The sequence below is a fragment of the Phodopus roborovskii genome, unplaced genomic scaffold (assembly GCF_943737965.1).
Source record: "Phodopus roborovskii unplaced genomic scaffold, PHOROB, whole genome shotgun sequence".
Classification (NCBI taxonomy): Eukaryota; Metazoa; Chordata; class Mammalia; order Rodentia; family Cricetidae; genus Phodopus; species Phodopus roborovskii.
In genome coordinates, this window is record NW_026126433.1 from 16,523,237 (window position 1) to 16,538,620 (window position 15,384).

Consider the following 15,384-nt stretch of genomic DNA (forward strand, 5'->3'; position numbering starts at 1 on the left):
GGAGAGGATGTGGAGAAAGGGGAACACTCCTCCACTGGTGGTGGGAGTGCAAACTTGTACAGCCATTGTGGAGATCAGAATGGCGGTTCCTCAAGCAAATGGGAATCAGTCTACCATGACCTGGCAATCCCACTCTTAGGCATATACCCTAATGATCCACATCCATGCAGCAAAGACATGTGTTCAACTATGTTCATAGCAGCATTATTTGTAATAGCAAGAACCTGGAAGCAACCCAGATACCCTCAACTGAAGAATGGATAAAGAAGATGTGGCACATTTATACAATGGAATACGACTCTGCGGGGGGAGGGGAAGGGTTGGGGAAATAGAATCTTGAAATTTGCAGGCACATGGATGGAACTTGAAGCAACCATCCTGAATGAGGTAACCCAGTCCCAAAAAGAGGAACATTGCATGTACTCACTCATATATGGATTTTAGACATAGAGCAAACGATCTCCAGCCTATAATTCAAACTGGTAGAGAAACTAGAATACAAAGAGATTTATATGAGGTCCCTAACAGAAGGCAAAGGGACAAGATCTCCTGAGCATATTGAGATTCGGCGGAGGGGGGGGTGGGCAGTGAGTGGAGAGGGAGCTAGGAGAAAGAGAAAAGTCCTGGGACTTGGAAGATTGAGTCAGGGAAGGAATAGACAAGAGAAAAGAGAGACAGACAGACAGACAGACACACACACACACACACACACACACACACACACACACAGAGAGAGAGAGAGAGAGAGAGAGAGAGAGAGAGAGAGAGACCATAAAAGAGGAAGGCATTATAGGATTTCTTGTTTTTTGCTTTTTGTTTTTTTTTTTTTTTTTTTTTTTTGTTTTGTTTTTGTTTTTTTTTTTTTTTTTTTGGCATTATAGGTTTGAAGAGAAAACTGAATCTATAGAAATGTCCAGAGATCTACAAGCCTGACCCCAACTATTAGTTTGAGCAACAGTGGAAAAACTACCATAAATGCCCTTCCCTGATAATGAGATTGATGACTAACTTATCCACCATCATAGAGTCCTCATGTAGTAGCTGATGGAAACAGAAGCAGACACCCACAACCAAACACTGAGCCAAATTGGAATCCAGATACAGAGAGGGAAGACAAGATCAGGCTGCCAAAACACATAGAGACAGCTGATCTGAACAAGGAGAAACTAATGGGCCCCAGACTGATAGCTGGGAATCTAGGATTGTGCTGACTGAGACTCCCTGAACATGGGTCTCAGCTAGAAGGCCTGGGCAGTCTAAGGGACCTCTGACAGTGGAAGCAGGATGTAACCCTGGTGTACAAAAGGGCTTTGCAAACACATTCCCCATGGAGGGATACTCCCTTAACCTAGAGGCAGGAGGGAAGGCCTAGTTCCTACTCCAAATGACTTGACAGATTTAGATGACCCCTCTTGGAAGGAATCACCCTACATGTGGAGTGGGGGTTAAGTGAGGGGAGGGTGGTTTGGGAGCATGGGAGAGTGGGAGAGAATGAAAGAAATAAGGAGGGAGGGGGAACTGGGATTGATTTGTAAAATAAAAATAAAAAATAAATGAAGCTAGTCAAAAAAATGTTTGCTAACATGGGAATTCCAAAAATTATAATTACAGACATGGATCATCATATACTACTTTGGCATTTCAGCAATTTTGTGGTCAATGGAAAATTGAACACAGAACATTCATTTCCTATAACCCACAAGGGCAAGGAATGGAGGAGCATGCTCATAGCTCCTTGAAAACACAACTTCTAAAAATAAGGAGAGAGCAGTTGTGGTACCATTCTCCACATGATTCATTAAATGATGTATTCTTCACTTTAAATTTCTTAAATACAGATGCCCATGAGCAATCATCCAGGGACAGATTCTGGCATGATGGAAGTTGAGCGACTCTTGCTCAAGGTAAATGGAAGGATCCATGCACCAGAGTTTTGAAAGGGCTTGATCCTGTCTTAATATGGGGTTGAGGGCATGTTTGTGTTTTCTTGCAGGAATAAAATGAGGTCCAACTATTTGGTGAGATGTGTTGAACAGAGGAAAACTGAACCTGAGACCCCCTTGATAACCTGCCCAAGCCAGTTTGAATGAGACTTGCTGAATCTCTGTTCCTGACTCTACAGTCCAAGAAAGGAATTGGTTCAAGAATTTTCAGAAGGAAAGGAGATTAGAGACTTTCAGTTTGGTTTGAGATTTCCTGTGTCTCAACAATCCTGCTGCATTGATCATTTAGCTACATCATATCCAGAGACAACTGAAAGCTATTATGGACATGGTGTGTGGCACAAGCCTATCTTCAGCATTTGAGCTGACTATGGACAAAATTTTGGCTGTTAATACTTTAGTACCAAGGACTGTGGTATCTCAAACTTATCTTTGAAAATTATAAGCAGCAGTGCATCGCATTTTAGAGAGGGAAAAAGAAAAGGTTCAGAATTGTGGAGCTATTCATATTTCATTCGCAATGAGAAAATTTTATTGTCCTTTGATTGAATTGAAATTATGAGAATTATAATTAATCAATAATGTGCCAGTTATTAATAAGCATACTGGAGTCATTAATGTTTACAATTTTTGCTATACTAGATATATGTTATGGGTGAAAAAGCTCATTCTATTAAGAATTAGAAAACATGCTTATGAATCATTAGATACAATGCAATTGAATAGGCAGATTTAGATTTTGATATAACAATAGCCACTCAAGACATCTCAGACAAATTTTAAAAAGCCATTTTATCTTGATTCATTCTGCCCTTTTTTAGGAGATGCTGTAGCCACAGAAGCATATGCATTATTGAGCTTACTTGTGAACTATTGATGATAAGTTGGCTCAGGTGTGTTGGCATCGAGCTATGCCCTATCCCCTTATGTTCTTTGTTACAGAGCCTGGTAGCAAGAGATGAGTAACACCTTTTTACCTACAAGCTACCTAAGACAGGACACACATGCCAGAATGTGTGCTTCCCATGATTGGTAAGGCTGGAAGGTTAAAGAAGACTACCTAAGACAGACACAGTCATCTGTCTTGTAGCAGAAGCACAGGTATTTTTTAATTATATTAGAAAGGGGAAACTTGTGGGTGCCCATAAAGATGGCTGCACTCCATCTTGGCACAACGGCAGAGTTTAAAGCTGTCAGCAAGTCATAAGACCTAAAGGTCAAAGGTGTGGCTACAGAAGGATGCTTTGGCAGTCTCAGTCTAAACAACAACAGACCTAAATCTGAGGTGTGGCTACTCCTGACTGTCAAGGCTAAGGAAGGAGAACGTGAATCTGAGGTATGGCTACTCCTCAACAAGAAGTTGGAGCTAAGGTGTGATTACTGAACCCTTAGAATAAGTGAGGAAGAAAAGCCTGTTTGTTCCATATACATAATACCGTGTTCCCCTCCTTTTTGGTTAAGGTCTATAAGAGTGGTGAAAAATAAACTTATGGCATTTCAGTATTGACTGATCTGCCCTCCTGACCTTTAAAAAAAAAAAGAAATTCAGAATTGTCATTTTAAGTGGAATTACACAGGAAAATCTATTGAAGGTTTGCAATTGCATTTATCTTAATAGTCAAGAACCAGCCTGTGGCCTGCACTATTATATCAGATATTTTCATTGTATTTTAACTACTATTTTTTGTGAAATTCCAACTCTCTTAAATGTCCTATGTGTGTATGTATATGCTCTTTAGGCTTTCATATACATGCTATTCTTTTTTGTTTGACAAAGTGTATAATGCAACTCTTTTTTAAAATAAATTTATTCATATTTAAAAAAGAAAAAAGAAACAAAGATTTTGAATGTGTCCTTTGTATTACATACAGACATTGTCATTATCTGGCTACTTACTTTACCCTTAAGATAGCCAAGTACTATTTAGTGTGTTTCATGGGGAGTTTAGGGACGTTTGCAAACGTAAGTAAACTTTTCTGGTAGATACTGAACAATAGATATCTCAGGTTTTGCGAGCCAGGGTTTCCCTATTAAATCTGTTTATGTTTTGTAGCATCAGAGAAGAATACAGCCATAGTATATGAGTCAATGAGGAATTTTTGTTTCAATAAGACTTTACAGAACATAGAAGAAAGGAAGAAGGAAAGAATGAAGTAAGGAAGGAAAGAAGAGAAGAAAGGAAGAAAGAATGAAACAAACAAACAAAGTAGGCAAGCTGGTGATTGGCTGACTTGAAAAGGTAAGCAGGTGATTGACTGGTTTTGATTTTTGGGACATAGTCTACCAACCTTTGTCTCAGATTTGAACTAATTTTCCATATGACTGTCATTTCCATGTTTAGAAAGCTAATTGATAGACACTTTAAAATTGCTCATTCCCTAATGGCTGATAAAGGAGAGATATCTTCACCATGAAGAAAAACCCTAAGCAATTATATATCTTGGATTCAGATTTTGACTCTATTTTAAAGTTGCTTTTACTCTTTAACATATTATTTATCATATTTATCTTCAGTTCCATCTTTTGTTTCTGTGACAAAAATATGGACAAAAGCAAATTAAGTAAGGGTGAGCTATTTGATTTATGGTCCAAGGAGTTACAGCCCATTTTGGTGAGGAGCATGGAGGCAGGTGACCATATTGTATACACAATCAGGAAGCAAACAAGGATGAATTCTGATGATCAGATTACAGACTTTTTCGCCTTTTCTGTAGTCTAGGATCCCCAGTCTCTAGGAGGTTGATGCTTATATTCAGAGTTAATCTCACCTCCTCACTTCCAACTTCTCTGGAAACACCCCGATAAGTATGCTTAGAGGAGTGTCCCCATGGTAATTTTAAGATTATTTACTTATATTTTACATGTGATGTTGTTTTGGTTGCTATGTGTGTGTATATTGCATGTGTGTACTGTGGCCAGGATGGTCATAAGAGAGTATTGTATTCCCTGGAACTGTAGTTACACACAGTTCTAAGTGATTATGTGGGTTTTAGGAATCAAAACTGCATCTTCTATAAGAGCAGCAAGTGGTCTCATCTCCCAAGCCATCCCTCCTAAACCCTCCTAGATGATTCTAAAGTCCATCAACTAGACAGTAAAGATTGTTCATCACAATTGACTCCTAGGAATGATGTGAAGATTTAGTAACAAAGTGTGCAGAGTGCTCTCTGCCTCATGTATAAGAAGTAAATAATTAAGACTTTGTTGGTACGACACTAAAATGATCTCAGCATTGTATATATACTTATCAAAGAGCATCTAGATTTTAGATATTCAAACCATGCTAGAAAGTCAGAATGCAATGAAGGCTGTGCGGGAAAAGCAAGGAAGTAGGAGTGCAAGGCCAGAAACAGACCAATTCCTGGTTCAGTTTGGTAATGAGGGGTAAATCTTCTCCTCTGCCTTCTCACTGTATAATGTCTCTTACAAATGGGATGATATACACTCATCCTGAGAAGGGATATGTGTTCTATGCAGCTGACAGTCAAGTACTAACTGTTTCCTGAAACACCCTCGAGGCACATGCAGAAATATCAATCAACTAGTTGTTGGGCACTCTAGAGTCCAGTTGGGTTAATGTGTAAAATGTGTTGCCACAGAAATAAAATGTTTAGTTTCATAATTACTTATTTAAAATGATTGATCCCAATGTAACGAGTACGGTTTCCTCCCGCCGCCTGGTCTTGTCCTGCCACCACACCAGCCCCCAAATAATACACAGAGACTCTGTATTTGATACAATGCTGTTGGCCCGGTTACTTGTTTCTTATCAGCTAGCTCTGTCTTAAGTATTAACCCATTTCTGCTGATCTATGTATTTCTCTTACCAGGAAACCAGCCGGCATACTGCTTTCTCCCGACTCTCCATCTTGGCTCCTTTACTACTTCCTCTTTCCTCCTTGTCTCCTAGTCCCTTCTATCTTCACTTCCTATTGGCCAACAGTGCTTTATTCATTAACCAGTATAAGAAACATATATACATAATGACATTTCCCATCATCTCCTCTTTTCTGATTAAATAAAAAGGGTTTTAACCTTAACATAGCAAAATATATTATACAACAGTTATCAAGTGAGAATCACAGTTAACAATATTTAGCCCATTAACATTTAGCAAGATTTGAAGAAAATATTCCATCATCTATTCTATCTTTGTGTGTCTAAAGTCTAAGTAACTTGTCTTTAATCCTAACTAATGAAAACTACAACCATAACTATCTGTCTTCAACTCCTTCAAAGACCACAGAAGGATAATATATAAGCTCTAGAAATGACAGAGACAACTCACTGCCTGATCACCCGACGTTTTTTGTAATCTTCCATCTTCAGCCCATAGGCCATAGTGTGTCTGGCAGACTCTTCAGCAAAGCAGGAAACTTTAAACTGTCTTCTTGTATTGGCAGCTTGTCTGTCACTTTCCTCTGTGTCCTGCAGACTGTCTGGCAGACTTTTCCATGAAGCAGGAACTCTGTAGCCATGTCCATCTTGAATCAGCAGTCACATTTCTGTGGGTCCTGCATATCCAGTTTATACAGCATAACGTCAAACAGTCCAACAAGAGCAGTATCTTGTCCAAATGGCTAGTCTTGCCATATTGGAAGCAAACTCTATAATGAGTTTCTTCAATGTCCATCTTCCTTTCTGATGCAGGTGGTGTTGCCAGGAAGAATTATGTCTCATTGTCAAGAAAAACCCTAAAACATTTTAAATTCCATATTCTGTAGGTCTTTGAAAGGTTTGAAGAATTCCTATCTATCTCAAATACATCTCTATATATCTAGAAAACCTAACTCACCTAGCTATAAGTTTTTACTATTATAGGTAACTATCTAAAATCTCTACTAAATTATACATTACATTTCTGAGTTATATAAACACAACATTTAACAAGAGGAGAAATATACTTAATCACAAAATTGACCTTAAATTGTATCAATAAATGAAAATCCATTCCAAAACAAAGAATTCATATCTATCCCATAATCCCCTTTTTACCTTTAAAAAGAATTGGCTGTGATCATTGACCATTTATAACCAAGTTCATTTAAATAAAAACAAACATTTATAAACAATATTTGGGAATTTAGGCATCATTATTTCCAAACTACTTCCTGCTGATAGGGGGCGCTGTCATGGGGGAATGAAGAAATCCTGGCTGTAGTCTGCAAGGCTGCTTTGTTCAAGTTGTTTTGAATGTTGGATCACCAGAAACTGTTTCAGGGGGCCTGGCTTGATCAAAACACATTAGTCTGGAAGGAATCCACAGCCAGGGTCCAGTTGGGTTAATGTGTAAAATGTGTTGCCACAGAAATAAAATGTTTAGTTTCATAATTACTTATTTAAAATGATTGATCCCAAGATTCACAAAACTTGAAACACTGCATTCTAATTCATGATTTTGTGTGTGTGTGTGTGTGTGTGTGTGTGTGTGTGTGTGTGTGTGTGTGTGCATGTGTGCATGTGAGAGAGAGATTATATACACAGAGGCCAAAGGAAGATGATGAGTGTCTTCTATCCCTCTCCATTCTTTTCTTTTGAGGAAGAATCTCTTCCTGTACCTGGAGCTCCCTGGTTTTTTAATTTTTTTCTTGTGAGGTGAGGCTAGCAACCAACAAGTGTCAGTGACCCTCCTTTCTCCACTAATCACAGCTCTGGGGTTTTAGGTATGCACAAGAGAGACACTGTCTATGCTATTATGTGGATACTGGGATCTGATCTTTGGTATTCATAGTTGTTCAGTAAGTACTATTAACTACTGCATCATATCTCTAGCCCTAAATTTTTCCTTGACCATACAAAACTGACAAAGTTACCTGCAGACTTAGTTACTTTTATAATGCCATATCAAAATGCCATGAGAAAGGCAATTAATAAAATAAGTGTTTAATTTGAGGCTCACAGTTCCATAGGGTTAGTATATGACCATCATGGCAAGGAGCATGGAGCAGCAGAGAGGCATGGTATTGGAGCAGTAGCTTAGAGCTCACATCCTGATGTACAGTCTGGAAACAGAGGGAATGGAATGAGTCTTTTGAAACCTCAGAGTCCAACCTCAGTGATAAACCTCCTCTTAACCCTTCCCAAACAGTTTCCTCAACTGGGAACTAAGTTTTCAAATATATGAGTAGCATATTAAGCTGTCTCTTTCATTTTAAAAATACATCTGATTGTGAATATTATTTTACATTAAACTTTAGTTTTACTTTCAACTTGTTTTTAGTTACTTGCCTTGGGCTTAACCTTGACAACATATACAGAATACTATATAATGAGAGATATAAATTGGTCTCTTCCTCCAAGCTTGTCCCTGTAAATAAGTTATAATTTTACTTTTTTATTTACTATGCCTCTAAACATAGTTCTGAACAAATTAAAGAATTTTAACATTTATTAGGTGATTCGCCATTAAACTTGCATGCTTTAATTATCTTTAGCAGTTTTTAATAAGTTAGTAACATATATGATTAGGATTTTATAAATTTACCCCTAAGTTTGAGCCTTTAAATTTATCATAAATATAGTTCACAGAGAGACTGAGAGCCTATTTTTTCCTTCAGTTGTTTTACTCTGATATCCAAAGGGGTAAAATGTAAATGGTTTTCCATATCCATAAAAGATTATAAATGGTCAATCATAACACAACATCCTCATCCTTACAAACCATTCATATTCAACTCAAAATGTTCACCTGCTATGACTTTTAACTGTTAAGAGGAAGCAACTCAAAAGCCAACACACAGCTAATAAGCCAACTTTTAGGAGTCATCGAGACTTTGTCCTTGTGAACTCTTTGTGTGACACTGAGACAGATCTTCATAGATGATGTGCTATGTACAGAAGTGCTGACCAGAATCAGGAGAGGTGTTGATCTGAGGCATATCACTGTCTGACTTGGACTTTCTACTGAGGACCTTGTCTCTTGCTGTAGCAATGAACTTAAGGAGGCTCTGCTTTGGATGATGTTTCAAGTTTCCCCAGAAAGAAGTAGCATTCGTGAAACAGCTTGGGCAACAGCTATTCTCTGTGGACCTCCAGGAACCTTTACTTTTGTGACTGTTTACATGCTTTGCTGTGCAGACAGGCTCCACCCAGTCAAACTTTGGGAGCCAGTGTCTGTTGAGAATCCCAAACATAGACTTCAAAGTACTTTGAGACTCCTCATCAGATTTGTAGCATGAGTACCTCTTTTGTCAAAGTCAGCACATTTTATAGCCTTAAGAATTATCTCACATTTGCTGATCATTTTCTGTTTTTCTGCAGCAAGCCCACTGACTGTAAGCATCAGCAGCCTATTCTTACACTGCCCTGCACTTATGAGCACACATAGGCTAGTTGATTTGTTCTTCTCTGGTAACAGCAATAGTGATCTTATAGTTTCATCGTTTGTACAATCCATGGGCCACACAAAAATCATCTTTTTTAAAAAATTAATTTTACATCCTGATCACAGTTTTCCCTAACTCCTTTACTTTCATTCCCTACTCCCACCTCTTCTCTGTCCCCCACCCCCAATCCACTCCTCTATTTCTGTTCAGAAAGGGGCAGGGCTTTCATGGGTGTTCTGCCATATCAAGGCAGAACTAAGATCCTTCCCTCATATTAAGGCTCGGTATGGTACCCCAGTATGAGAAATAGGTTCCCAAAAGCCTGTGAAAGCATCAGGGACAGGCCCCACTCCCACTGCTAGGAGTCCCAGAAACATATCAAGCTACATACCTGTCTCACATACCTGTCTACATACAGGGTCTAAATAAGTCCCATACTGGCTTCTTAGCTGTTAATTCAGTGTCTGAGTTCCTATAAGCCCAGGCTAGTTATTTCTGTGGATTCTCTTTACCCTACTGTTTCATACAATCCTTCCTCCATCTCTTCAACAGGATTCCTAGAGCCCAGTAAATGGCTGTAGACCTCTGCATCTATTTCCATCAGTTACTGGACAAAGCCTCTCTGATGACAATTAGGGTAGAAGCCAATGTGATTACAGGAGATAATCCAGTTCTGTCTACCTATTCACTATTGCTAGTAGTCTGGGCTGGGGACATCCCTTATAGTTTAATGAGAATTTTCTTTACACCACTTTTGTAACTGACCCCAAAATATCCCCCCACCATGACATCGACATCTTTTTTATTGTCCCCCCATCTATCTGGCTTCCAACCCAGTCCCTCACATTCCTATCCCCGTCAGCCCCCAGTCTACTCAGGAGATCTTCTCTATTTACCCTTCCCAGGAAAATCCATTTGTCCTTCTTTGGGCCCTCCTTCTTACTTAGTCTTTCTGGGGCTGTGGATCATAACATGATTATCCTTTACAGTTAATATCCATTTATGAATGAGTATATACCATGTTTGTCTTTCTGGGTCTGGGTTACCTCACTCAGAATGATTTTTTTTCCCTAATTCTATCCATTTGCCTTCAAATTTCCTGATGTCATTATATTACCAAGTGATGTTCCACTTTGTAAATGTACTATATTTTCTTTATTCATTATTCCAGGTTCTGGCTGTTATAAATAATTCTGCTACTAGCATAGTCAAGCAAGCATCTTGTGGTATGATTGAGCATCCTTTGGGTATATTCCCAAAATTGGTATAGCTGGGTTCTGAAGTAGATTCATTCCCAGTTTTCTTTCCTTTTTTATGCAGTAATTATTTTACTACATATATTTATCAAGACATATGTATATACATTATATATCTAATGAATAAAATACCTGGCTAAACACATACACTTAAAAATCATTGTTGCCGTCATTGTTTAAAATTGATTTTGTTGTAAATCAAATAAAATAATTTTAAAAATTCTTATCTCATTTCATAATCATACCTTTATTTTCTTCATAGTGTTCTCCTATATTTTGTAATAAGTCTATGTCTGCTGAATATTTCCTGAAACAAGGAAATGCCTGAGAACTTTTGGTATCGTGTAGCTCCCTCAAAGATTTTTATGTATAGTGCATTCCTCTACATTTTAAAACATTTCTCTATTTTAATTCTTTTTGTCTTTACAAACCTTTATACTTTTTGTAGATAACTCCATACTTCACAGTAATATGTTCCTGGTATGCTGCATGCATGGACATGTCTGATAGAAAAAGACACTTGTGTCTAATTTAAACATTTATGTTGTAGGACATTTCTTGTCTGCTATAATGATTTTCTGTAGGAATCCAAGTACTCTATGACTAGGTATATTTTATTTATTACATTCATTCCCAGTTTTCTGATATACTGCCATATTGATTTCCAAAATAGCTGTAGTAGTTTGCACTCCCACCAACAGTGAAGGAGTGTTTCCCATTCCCCACATCCCTTCCAACATAGGCTGTTATCAGTGTTTTTGATCTTACCCATTCTGACAGGTACAAGATGGTATCTCAAATTCTTTATGATTTACATTTCCCTAACAACGAAGGATGAACAATTTTTTAAGTGTCTTTTGGACATTTGAGATTCTTCTGTTTGGGTCAGTACCCTATTTTTATTGGGCTATTTTGTATTTTGATGTCTATTTTCTTGAATTCTTCATATATTTTAAAGATCCGACCTCTGGAAAATGTGGGGTTGGTAAATATCTTTTCCTATTCTGTAGGCTGCCCTCTTGGCTTATTGATAGTGTCCTTTGCTTTACAGAAGCTTTTCAGTTTCATGAGTTCCCATTTATTAATTGTCAATCTCAGTGTCTGTGCAAGGTGTTTTATTAAGGAAGATGTCTCCTGTGCCAATGTATTCAAGGCTATCTCCTACTTTCTCTTCTAATGGGTTCAGTGGAACTGTATTTATGTTAAGGTCTTTGATCCACTTGGACTTTAGTTTCATGCAGGGCAACTGATATGCATCTATGGACATTCTTCTCCATGCCAACATCCAGTTTTGCCAGCCATGTTAAAGATGTACTTTTTTCCACCCATTGTACAATTTTGACTTCTTTGTCAATAATTAGGTGTTCATAGGTGTGTGGACTTATTTTAAGTTCTTTGATTTGATTCCATTGATCCACCTATCTCTTTTTTATGTCAGTACCAAGCTCTTTTTATTACTATAGCTATATAGTAGAGCTTGAAATCAGGGATGGAGATACTAGGGATAGAGATACCCAGGGAAGTTATTTTATTATACAGGATTTTTTTGGGTATCCTGTTTGTTTGTTTGTTTTTTGGTTTTGTTTTGTTTTGATTTGGTTTGGTTTCTTTCTTCCTTTCTTTTTTTTTTTTATTTTGGTTTTTGGGGGTTTTGTTTGTTTGTTTATCCATATGAACTTGAATATTGTTCTTTCAAAGTCAGTGAAGAATCATGTTAGAATTCTGATAGGGATTGCCTGAAACATGAAGATTGGTTTTGGTGAAATCACCATTTTTTACTGTATTAATCCTACCTACCTAAGAGCGTGGGAGATCTTTCCATCTTCTGATATCCTCTCTAATTTATTTCTTTAAAGATTTAAAGTTCTTGTCATGCATGCCTTTTATTTGCTTGGTTAGAGTTACCCCAAGATATTTTATATTATTTGTAGCTATTGCAAAGGGTCACACAAATAAGTATTTCTGGAAGCACAATTCTTGACCTCATCATAGAGTGATGAGTAATTCTAATAACGAGTAATTTTCAACAAAGCATTGTACTGGAGCTGACATTCCACTACCTTCAGGTTCTATGACTGCAGGCTTTATTCAATGGTGTACATCCAGCAAGATCTTTAACATTTGGGTCATTTCCACTGTGCAAGAGGTATTCAACAGAAGGTATGTCACCCTTAAGAGAAGCAATATGAAGCAGTCTTTCCTCTGTGATTTCTTTTTCTCAGATGTAATACTGGGTGACAGCTTCACTATGGAGAGGCTTGACATCATTTGTTTGTGAGTTGAATTACTCAGCAGGGGTGGGGAAGTGTGTTTGGTATTAGGCTAAGGGAGTCATCTGATACATCACAGTTTCTTCTGAGTATAATATCAACTAGACTTCTATGTGAATGCAGTGAAGAACATCAACTAACAGTATATTTTACACAAGCATTTTTGGCTTAATAAAATCTATATCAATTCTTGGAATGTTGTTCTATCTAATGGAGATCTTTTATGCAGACCTTCCTCTCCAGAGTATCAGGAAATACTATATGCTCTGCCAATGGGAAGAGTTAAGCAGTCAAGATTCCAGAACATTCAGATTCTGCAATAGAACCATTTGCTAATAAGTATGTTTCACTATTTACATGTGAACTATCACAGTGATGGCTACAGAAGGAGACAAGCCTCTCTGTCAGTTCCTCTTTGGAATAGCATATACCATCTTTTGTTTCTGACATTAAACTCAATTTCTGGTTGATCTCAGCTGAATATTTCTTCTGCTACTTTTTTTTTTTTTTTTTTCGAGACATTCTAGAAACTGTTTAGACCTCTAAGAAACAACTTCAGAGGGACTTGTGAAAAGAAATTCAGTGATGTCTTTGGGCCTTTGTCATCCTTTGCCTTTTAAGGCTGGTTTTGTACTGACATTACAACATATCTGACCTTCTTACATGGAGAACTAAACTATATTTGTGTTGAATTATTCTTCCTTTCTGCATTACCAAAAAACTAGTCCTAAACATCTCTTCTTTTGAATATGAAAGTTTATTGTCATGTAGCAAGTTTGGAGCTTTACTATAAAGCTGGACCATCATGCTCACTTTTCTGTTTGTATTGAGGTCTAGGATCTATCTTTGGCTATAACACTGAACATCCTGGTCCAACACTGTCACTTCTGCAATCACTACCAAAGATGTGCTCACATCCTCCTAAGTACAAGAACTCTGTCAGAATATTAGCATGTGTGGGGACAGTTCAACAGCTTCTCCAAGCAGATGAGTGTGTCACAGCTGTAGGCCCCTCACAGCTTTAGCAAGGACCTATCAACAGCTCTCTCCATGGTGAACACTATAAGATGCTTGTTCTCCAAGGGAAAACTTGATAGCTATAACCTCAGAAGGCAAGAGGTCAGGTGGACTTGAGTGCCACAGGATGGCCCACTGGTGTCCTAATCCTTTTATAGTGTACTGTTACAAAAATATATATGATTCAATTTCTCCAAATCACTAGGGCTTAACAAAATTAGCAAAAACTGTAAGTGGTTAAATATACATCTTTAAGTCAGTTTCTGACAGAGCAGAAAAATACACTTACTAAGTAGTCAGGAGATACAAGTGAATAAAGTAAGTAGAAGAGAGAAATACTAGAGACATGAACTTAATTTTTATAATTGAATGTGGTAGGTAGAATAAACAAACATAGGCAAATGATCATCAACCAGAAGCGTCAAATCAGCCATTTGATTTGGATAGGAGCAGGGCCCTTTGCACAAAATGCAAGCAAAGGCACAGTTAACAACCAAATTGGACTATTTCATGAGTAGAAAGACAAGTGGCAGAAAGACAAGCAGATTTTGTATGGCAGGCAACAGGGTGGGGGGTCTTTGAACTGATATAGGATGTTGGATTTTAACCAGGAACTAGACCCTTGTTACAAGTAGTTGGCCTTTAGGTCAGATTAGGGAGGGGGTTATAGTAAAGAGAAGCCCATCTTTTGGGCTCTGTGAACTATAAACTTTGAAAATCAACAGTGTTCTGGTACTTTTACAAAGACAGGGAAAGGGATTTTAGACTAGTGTTCATAAAAAACTTACTTTTAATTGTTTTTTCTTATTATTTTATTTCATTTGTTTGTTTATTTGTTGTTATATTTTGTATTCTTTCTTTTTAATTAATTAATTATGAATAGTGTTCTGCCTGCATGTGCGTTTAAAAGCCAAATGAGGGCACAAGATCTCATTACATATTGTTGTGGGCTACAACATAATTGCTGAGAATCTTACTCTGGAAGACCAGCCAGTACTCTTTACCTCTGAGCAGTTTCTCCGCCCTGCCCTCCTTTTTAAGACAGACTCACACATCACCAGCTTGTTGCAAATTCACTGCATAGCTGAAGTTCATCCTACTGCTGTTAACTCCCAAATACGAGGATTACAGGCATGGCATTATAATGATTGTTTTACTATATTAAAATATATATAATTCTCAAAAGCCAACTACAAACTTAAAAGTATGAACTAATTGTGCAACATGGCAATATTTTTTATCATTGGCTCTGGGTATATTATATTTAACTTGAATTTTTAACAATAATTGGATTTTTCTACCTTTAAAAAAATGATAATAATATATAAAAATAAATACTAGAATAAGTACTAGAAAACAAGAATCAAAAACTTTGAAAAATCAGAGAAGAAATACAGGTAAAATACAGTACATACACATTGCCAAGTCCTTGGTATAGAGAAAGTGATGACACAGAACAGATACGTTTTCTTGAATTAAGGAATTAGAGGTTAAAGAATAAGAAGACTATGTGTACAGATTTCCTGAGTTGAAGCATTCACTCCTGGAGGAAGGTTTATTAAGACTCAGAAA

General features: G+C 37.4%; 1 pseudogene; it reads right to left on the minus strand.

Moving 5' to 3' along the window:
• Nucleotides 1–8,644: 8,644 nt before the first annotated feature.
• On the minus strand, nucleotides 8,645–14,907 carry LOC127223222 (BRCA1-associated RING domain protein 1-like; annotated as a pseudogene).
• Nucleotides 14,908–15,384: the final 477 nt, after the last annotated feature.